Genomic DNA, 10,253 nt, shown 5'->3' on the forward strand with positions numbered 1-10,253 from the left:
CCTTCTTAATACCTTCCTCCCAATCAAACACCCCCTAAATAGTTGACTGTGCGCTAAGTGGATAACTCAACTGGTTATAAAAATAAAAATTTATCACAAAAGGTTAAAAGTTGAATTTTACCTGTGACAATGCGAGAGTAACATCTCAAAATGAGCAAAATTCCTTAATTACAACAAGTGTAACCTTCGTCTATCTATTAAATCATCATGATTTATTTTATTCACAATCTTATAAGGGAGTCTGGAGTGAACTCACATTTTCAAGTCACAAGCTAAGTATTAGCTAGTAGAGTCAAATATTTCACCTTTCAATAGTTAATCTATGTTTTGGAGACCATCTTCTAAATTCAATTCAATTAGTAAATCATGATTTATAATACACTACATAGTAATTTTGGTGTTTAGACTTGTGGTCCGGGGGCAACTCATTGCCTTATTGAGAGGGGGTGGTGCAGGTGTAGTGCAAAATGTATGGAAAATATTATGTATACTTTTATTTTTTATTCTCAATTTTTATTTTAAATACAAAATTTTGATATAAACATTTATATTGAGACTTATCTTAAAAAAGATAATTTATTAATGTCTGTCACATTATGGAATAAAATTTAAAAAATACATGTACTTTTTTTTTTTACTCCCAACTTATGCTTACAAATACAAAATTTTGATATAGACACTTGTATTGAGACTTATATAAAAAAAATAACTTATCAGAATTCACCATATCAAGGAGTAAAATTTAGAAAGTAAGATTAGATATCAAAATGTAAATAGGAAAACAGGGAAAAAAAGTCACGTGGCAGACATGCACGGTGGTAGCAGAGTGCAGACTAATAGGTGCCAGGTGGGGACCACTTCTACAGTAAATAAAAATGGGTACAGTGGCAGTGCTTGTCCCGTTTGCAGGGACGCCAATAACAAAATAAGCAAAATATCTATAGTTTAAGTGTTTCTTATGATAAATTGTAGGTAAGGATACAAAATTAAAATTTAATAATCTTAGTTTGAGAGTTTAATCTTTTTATAAAAATGATTCTTTGTAACGTTGAAATTGTAATGGAAATAGTAACAAAAGTAGACAAACAAACATAATAATAAGTATCAAAATTCATAATAAGATAAAAAAAATTTATAATCAAACACACCCTAAATATTGGTCTTTCCATTTAACGAGTTTTATAATTACCTTGGTTTATTTTTCTATAATTTTATTAGGTCAGAATATAGAGAATTTCTTTGCACAAGAGTTTTTACATTTTTTTGTGTTTGACCTTACGTTACAAGTTGAAATTGGGAGAAGATGAAAATGGGAAGGAGGGTTTGGTGGAATGATTACCTTCCCGAGGCAAAACAACATTAAAAGCTCCACTGTACTCGCCGCTTATAACACCATTCTCGTAATGTAAATTCAACTCCCATCTATTTCAAATTAAAAAACAAAAAAAAAAAAAAAAAACAAAAAAAAACAAAAAAACTCCCATCAATTCTTGTATGCAAACGGAATTCAACTTCTAACTTTGTGTAGCTGCCACTTGTTTTATTGTGTGTATAAGGCTCTTTCGTAACCTAGTTAATTTATCAGTTAATATTAAATTATTTAATTATTTAACTTTGATTAAATAATTAATATGAGTATTTGATTAAAAAAAAATTTATAGACATTTTTTTTTGAGTAAATATCATTTTTGTCCCTTAATTATCATAACTGAAGAACTTTTAGTCCTTGACTATTGTTTTTTTTTTTTTCAGTTTAAGTGCATGACTTTTTAACTAGTATTATTTTTGGTCATCTGATCTAATTTTCCAGTCACATATTACTAAAATTTCAACCGAAAAAATATTGTATTATAATTAGAATGATATTTTGGTCCTTTCAAATTTATTCCATTTTTCTCTTTTATTTTTTTCTTCTTCCTCAACTTTGTCATCACACCTAAACAACTTTGTCAGCACACTAAGCAATTTCTTCCAAGTTATCTAATCCAAATGTCAAATAGTTACTAAAACATGCTAACCCACTTATGGTTTTAAAATAGAGGTTAAAAATTATAATTAAAACTTGTCAAATAGCTCTAGAAGAAGAGGAATTCAATTACACAACTACAAAATCTGGTAGAATCACCGTGACAATATTTTCGTGGCATAAAAAATAAAGGGAAAATGACACTTTTTCCCCCTGAGTTATATACTTATAGCACTTTTCCCCCCTCAATTATTTAGGTAAGCACATTAGCCCCTTCAATTATTCTAAAAGTGGTGTTTTTTCCCCCTAATATATTAAATTGACATTTATACCCTTAAAATAAACATTTTATTTATTTTACTTCTCCAACAAATTATTGCGTATACGTAGGGATGACCACGATTCGGTTCGAACTGAATCGGACACTATAGCAATCGAATTAAAAGTTTCCGGTTATGATTCAGATCTAGAATCCAATATTTGGATTTCAATTTATTAAAATTATGAATCAAAAAAATTGGATCCTGACCCTGAACCGGCGGTTCCGGACCCGATTCGCGATTTTGAACCGTTTTTATTTTAAAATTTTTATTTTTATTTTAAAAATAGTCTAAATTCAACAATAAATGTATTTTATTTCTTCAGTTCAGAACATGAACCGTCCGTTTCGGGATTTTAATAAACTCTAAATATCGAGTTTTGATTCTAAATTGTAATTGGAATATTTCGGTTTGGTTGTTATAGTGTTTATTTGGTTTGAACCAAATTATGGTCATAATTTGTTGGAGAAGAAAAATAAATAAAAATATTTATTTTAAGGGTAAATATGTCCATTTAACATTTTAGGGGGAAAAACAGCCACTTGAATAATTGAGGGGGGAAAAGCACTATAAGTATATAACTCAGGGGGAAAAAGTGCTATTTTCTCAAAAATAAAAGAGGAAAATGAAATAAATTTGAAAGGACCAAATTAAAATACCTTTTTAATTACAACACATTATTTTTTCGGTAGGAATTTCAGTAATATGTGGTCGGAAAATTGGATCGGAAAATCAAAAGTGATACTAATTAAAAAATCATGTAACTAAATTGAAAAAAGCAATAATCAAGGATCAAAAATACTTTAGTTATAATAGTCAAGGGATCAAAAGTGCTTTAGTTACTTTTTGTTTGGCAAAACTCTACAAATATTTTCTTCCTCAACTTACAAATATTTTCTTTGTGCTTAAACACTATACATTTTACTTTCATGTCTAAACTCGTTTAACTTAATTTTTTAGGCTTATCATTTGCTTCGCATGGCACCCGTGACCCGAATAACAATCCAATTACTAAAACATACCAAAAAAAACAAAAATGTGTAACAAGTCTTTTTTTTCTTTTTCTTTTTCTTTTTCAATTAAATCAGACAAATTAATGGAGTATTGACAATTTGACATCTAAACATATGTACTTCAATATAGTTAAAGAGAAAAGAACCAAATAGGCTCTCAAATTATATATGCAATAACAATTAGTTCCCTAAATTTTTAAAAATCTTAATTAAACACATGAACTCTCTCTCTCTCTCTCTCTATATATATATATATATATATATATATATATATATATATATACACACACACACACCCATGATCATATAAATTCATTCCTTTCCATGAGCTTGTAGACAAATCCAATCCATTAAAATGTTAAGAACATTGGCTTAAAATAAAAGATTTTTTAAAATTATATTCCCTGTTTTTTTTTTTTTTTTTGCATGTTTTTGGGTGATTAATCAAGATTAAGGGTACATTAGGAATATTAAATGCTAACTAATTCCAAATTTTGTGCGATTTTAATTAATTTGCTTGGCCTTTTCTTATTCTTCGTTGCTAAAATACGTTTTTTTTTCAATAGGTTTGTGATGGATCCAAGCTTGTGGGTTCGTCTGTTTCTAAACTTGTTGTCGTCCTAAATAAGCTTGTTCACATAATTGTACACTATTGCACACAGAATTGTGCGTTGCTACACACACACAAGTGTACCTTGTTGCTAGGGGTGTCAATGCGGGCCGGCCCACCTCATTAGGCCCGCCCCACCGTGGGCTTTTTATTTGGCGAGCTTTTGCGGGCCGGCCCGTGAAGCCCGCAGGCTTGGAACTATACAGCCCAAGCCCGCCCCATGCGGGCTTGCGGGTCCCGCAGGCTGGCTCGCGGGTCATCACTTAAATTAAAAAAAAAACATTAAATAGTATATAAACATGTTAAAATCGCTTGAAATATGGCACTATTTATTGATCGTTCTTTTGCATCTTCACGGTGTATGATACACCCCAGTGCACCGGAAACTTCCATAAAATCCATAAACCTCACCCAAATCTCCCAGATCGATACCGCGCGTTGAGCAGAACTGTAGAAGGGTGATCAAAGCTAGGGTTCAACAATACACTCTATTTCTCTCTCGACTTCAGATTTTCCCTCTACAGTTCCCGTCTGTGTATAATACATATATAAATATGTATGTTTGCTGGACTTGGAGGCGATTTAGTAATTCATAAATATGTATGAATTGATGATTTAGTTTTAGTAATTGTTTGATAGAGTTGGAGGCGGATGGAGACGGGAGAGCCGAAGAACTACGTACTCTAGGAATTATTGAATTAAGAATTGACGAATGATTATTGAATTATTGGATTTCTCCCCTTATGCGTACTCTTAGATAGTCAGATCTACACACTTGCCTGAGAATTAAGATATTATATATATGGTTTTAAAAAAAAAAGATATTATATTATTTATTTATTTATTTATTTTTTAAATATGGCCTAGCCCGCGGGCCATGCCCGTTAGGCCCGCATTTACGCGAGCCTAATTTCTTGCGGCCCCTAACCCGCCCCATCGCAGGGCGATGGGGCGGGTGCAGGCTAACCCGCGGGCTTCGGCCCACTTTGACACCCCTACTTGTTGCACATGAAATTGTACAATATTGCACATTGCAGTGTGTATCATTGCACGCATGGATATACACTGTTGCACCCAGTTGTGTACATAGTTGCACAAAGAAGTGCACATTGTTGCATACAGTAGTGTACGTAGTTGCACACATAAGTGCACACTATTGCACATGGAAGAACCACATGCTTCTTGTACTACACCATTAAAAAAAAAAAAGTTTTAGCAATTAAAAAAATACATAAAATTCTAGGCATCCATAAATCAAAGATCAATGGATAAATCCTACATTACCCTCAAAATATATCCCTAAAATCATGTAGACTATCTTTAAATAATATTAAATAAAGTTTAAATGCAAAGCCAAATTATCAAACAACCCCTGATTAATAACAAAAGAAAATGAATTTAATTAAAAAACACAGAAAATCCTAGCCATCCATTATTCACAGATCAATTGATATGACTTGGTCAACACGAACTCATTGGAAGGGGTGGTCTCGATCAAAGTGGCATATATATATATATATATATATATATATATATATATATATATATATATATATATATATATATATATATATATATATATATATATATATATATTTAATAGAGATCAAATGCGGATGGTGTGTCCAGGTGAAACGTGCGGGTGGATGATAGCCGTGCATATGCTCAAAATCAACCGTCCAGATTGAACAATGTTTTAAAAAAATGTGGTAACAATTTAGCCATTTTGGGTACTGTTGAAACTTAATGTGCGTATTTTATGTGCTTAAGGTGTGTCATCCTGAAGCTTAATGTGTGTTATTGTTAGGGGTGTGCAAACTTCAGTTAACCGACCAAACTGAAGAATTTCGGTTAACTATTCTTTAACCGAAAAATTTCAATTCTGTTAATGGTTAAAGGATTTTCAAAAATTTGGTTAACGGTTAATTCGGTTCGAAACTATCAGTTAACTGATATTTTAAATAAATAAATAAATAAATATATATATATATATATATATATATATATATATATATATATATATATATATGTGTGTGTGTGTGTGTGTGTGTGTGTGTGTGTGTGTGTGTGTGTGTGTGTGTGTGTGTGTGTGTGTGTGTGTGTGTGTGTGTGTGTTTGGACTTTATAATTTGTGCTTTTATGTTTGTAGTGTTGTTATGGTATTGTGTTTTATATTTTCTTATGGATTTATTATTATATGTATTATTTTAATTGAATTTATTATTATAGATATTATTTTAAAGATTTAAAACTATAGTTTTAATTCAGTAATACAATGTTCGGTTCGGTTAAGGGTTAAACCTTTAAAAGCTTCGGTTAAAACGATTCGGTTAACCGATTGCACATCCCTAGTTATTGTTGAAACATAAGGTGTGTCATTGTGAAGCTTAATGTGCGTCTTTTCAAAGCTTAAGGTGTGCAATTTTAACATTTAAGGTGTGTCATTTTAACACTTAAAGATATGTTATTCCATCACTTACGGTGCATCTTTGTAACACTTAAGGTGCGCCATTTTTACACTTTGCTTCTACCAGCTTTCAGAACGTGCATTTTTTTTAAAAAAAAATCATTAATTTGAACCGTTGATCTAAATTTGATTAACGGTTCATATCTTACTGCATATTTCACCCGGGACCTGCTTCGCACTAGATCTGAACCATATATATACATCAACTGTACCATAAAATTTGACATCGCCCATCCTCCAGTCCTTTTAGTTCCAATGTTGTTCGTTTTCCATATCCACATTAAAATAGGCATTTATTGCATCATAAGTTCATAACTATCATTAATCTTATGATAGTCCAAAATTGGTTACCTTGAAATTCAGTCACAATCAAGATAGCTTAGCTGAAAAAGTAAATTTTGATAAAAGTTTATTTAATTCCTAATCTAGTTTAAGACTACATAGGAGGAACATTTTCAAATTTATTTTTAAATTAATAAGTTCTTTGATTTACATAAAAGTCCGCAACAACTATTTAAAGGTTTACTTTTGATAAAACTTACCCATAATCTTAGCTGGTAAAGAACCAAAAAGAAGTAAATGAATCTAAATTAAGACGATCAATAAACAAAACTTATCAAAAGTCAAACTTAAAGCATTGTGATTACTACTTGACCAATTCACTTGGAGTGGTCCCTATATTTTTCTCTTCACTTTCATAATAATAAGGATAGGGTTATGTGGACCAAAGTTTTGCATCACACATGACAATAAAACTTTTTTTTTTTTTAAATTCATTGATTACTCATGAATTTGTCAACCACACTCTGTATTAATAGATGAACCTATTTATATTGTCATTTGTCACGTTAAATAGTGAAAGATTTTGATAGCTATAGCATGATCTAAATTATAGTTCCAAATTTAGTTTTTTTTTTTTTTTAACCAATTCTACCTCATTCCTATAAAATTTAAGAGCCAAAAGGTAAATTAAATATCTTTAAAAATGTTGATTAGTTACATAAATCAAATGAAAACGAGATTGTCTAAAAGTAGAAGGGTTACATTAGGAACTACAAAAAACTTAGAGGGCATAAGTGAAATGAAAAGAGAGGAATTGACAAATGAGACCAGTTAAGATGGGAGTGGGGCATAATGTGAGTTTCCCAGATAGGAGGTCATAATTGTCTGAAAGATGAAGTTGAATGTTGAATGTGAACACTCAGAAGGTAGGGTGTTGGGTAAATACGGAGTTACCTTACAAGGGTCCCACCAAGAGGTACTTTCTAGTTTCTACTTCAATGGATGTGATTCACCCCATTACCATTTCCCAACCACTTTTCTTCACAAATTTGTATTTGCAATCTTATAGTTTCAAAGTGTAATAATTGCTATGGACTAGTATATGTTCTTTTCTCACAAATTAAAGGGGGAGAGGTTAAATAGAGGAGTTAATGCCACATGGGATCCTCCGAGTATAGTGGTTTTGTCACGTTTAGTCCTAAACTTTCAAATTGACCATTTGTGGTCCTTCGACTTTCCAATTTAACCATTCGTGGTCCAAGTTAACTACCCATGGTCCTTCAACTTTTAAAATTTAACCACTCGTGGTCCTCTTGAAAGGACTATAGTTGGTTAAATTTCGAAAGTTGGAGGACCATGAGTGGTTAACTTGGACCACGAATGGTTAAATTTGAAAGTCGAAGGATCACAAATGGTCAATTTGAAAGTTTAGGACTAAGCGTGGCAAAACCACTATACTCGAAGGACCTCAGATGGTAATAACTCTTAAATAGAGCCATGAACATTACTCAAAAAATCAATTAAATCTTTAAATTTTCAAAGGTTGTAATTAAGCGTTTAAACATATTACTATTTTAGACCATTATTGAACCCTCAAAACTAGTTGGTGGCATGTAATTACAGGTCACTAATGTTCCGGTGAACCTCTGACAAGATTCTGACCATATTCCGGGAAAAAATACCGACGAAACGGTTGTCGATGTCGTTTGGTTGCCTTCTCTGACGAAGGAGAAGGCAGACCAACTGGTTTGGTGTTCCTTCTCCAGGCACCCACGAAGAAGTTGACCCTTCTCCTTCATCGGAGAAGGCAAAAGGTTGAGTTGATTATAGATAATTATAGGTCTAAATATAATTATCATCTTAGAGCATCCACAATGATAGAGTTTTTTTTTTTGCGATTTTTGAGAAGTTGTTGTAAGTGGATTAAGAAAGAGAATATTGGAGGGGAACAAAATAATAATAATAAAGCAAAACTGATTTTTTTTATTAAAAAAATTAAGTCTGCCAGGCACGCCTGACGCACCATGCACCCAGCTTTGGCTTTACTGTGCGCGAAACGCACACAACAGTGTTTCCTTTTACATTCTCGCGTATTGTTTCAATAACTTGCATTTGAAACTCCTGAAATTTTTTTCTTACACTCTCTCTCCACCACCTAACCAATCACTGTTCCAATAACTCCTAAATATCCACGGATATTCATGCTCTTACATACAATTACCAACCAAATTCTCCACCCCATACCAATTCATAGTATAGTTGTGTGGGTTAGTTGAGCACACCTATGCTCATGTCAGGCTTTGCATATATGCCATTGACTTTACTTAAATATGAGCTCGAATAGTTGGGTTGCTTCTTTCTCAAACTTTTACTTTGTGTTTGGTTAGAATGAGAGAATTAAAGACTAAATGAATTATAATTTTAATTTGTAAGAAAAGAATAAGATGAAAATTAGAGAGGAAATGAATTATATTTTTGTAAAAAAGAAAAAAGATGATAATAAATAATGTGAAGAATGACACTTTTCTGATATGCTTCACATTAAATAATGTGAATGCCCGCTAGTAAATAAACATCCAAACAGTACAGTGCCGTAATGTTTATGGCATACCCAAAATGTATAGCAAATTAAAGTAAAAATGCTCCATTGCAGCTAAGCATCAAAATGCCCAGACCTAGAGAAAGCTACAACACAAGCGTTACGTTGAAACTTGAATTGCACACAACCCTAACGGTTATTCGCTACTCATGTGAGAAACATCTCTCCATGTAAAAAAAAAAAAAATGTGAATACATCCGCACCCTCCATATTGATAAATCAAAGGTTAAGATCTTATCATTATTAAATTTTCAAATAATTATAAAAGAAAACTTGTTCTTACCATTTTTAAATAATTATAAAATAGAATCCATGTTCTTTTACCAAAACTTTCGATCATTGAAGAATCATGATAGACGGTTGAGATTAATCTTCACTTTTCAGAGGAGAATCATGTTCTCATTTGATCCTACTCCTATATACGTGTGTTGGATAAATGGATAATATACATACATGGGCTTATACTTAAGAGACAGAGGAGTCCAACATGGCTCAAAGAGGATCCAAAAAGTGAGCCTGATAGGCATCGTGCTCGTTGGGCTGAGCGCGGGCTTTAGGCTATCCCTATCTTAGCGAGTCAACCTCTTTCAGGATGATGGGGAAGGTAATATAGATTTTTATTTTCATTTTTTGTTTTATTTTGTTAGTTTATGTGGCTTGCAAGTTTGCTATAATAGCAAGTTAGTAATTGACTTTTATTTTTTTTATTTATTATTACTTTATTATTATATTTATAATATAAAATGCAAGGTAGTTGACCACTTTTGAAAGTAAAAGAGTATTACAGAAATGTAAATAAAATAATAAAAAATTTACAAATTTGATGATGTGAAAGTAGGATTCACCTTTGAAAGTGAAAATATTACAGAAATAATGATAGCCTTAAACTCATAACAGTGCATAATTGTATATCTAATATTCCTTTAGTATGCTAGACAAGTCGTAGACAACGAAGCCCAATGAGTACGGGGATATAGTCTAAGATTACCCTTAGTA

Source organism: Ipomoea nil, unplaced genomic scaffold (genome assembly GCF_001879475.1).
Source record: "Ipomoea nil cultivar Tokyo-kokei standard unplaced genomic scaffold, Asagao_1.1 scaffold3069, whole genome shotgun sequence".
NCBI classification, from domain to species: Eukaryota; Viridiplantae; Streptophyta; class Magnoliopsida; order Solanales; family Convolvulaceae; genus Ipomoea; species Ipomoea nil.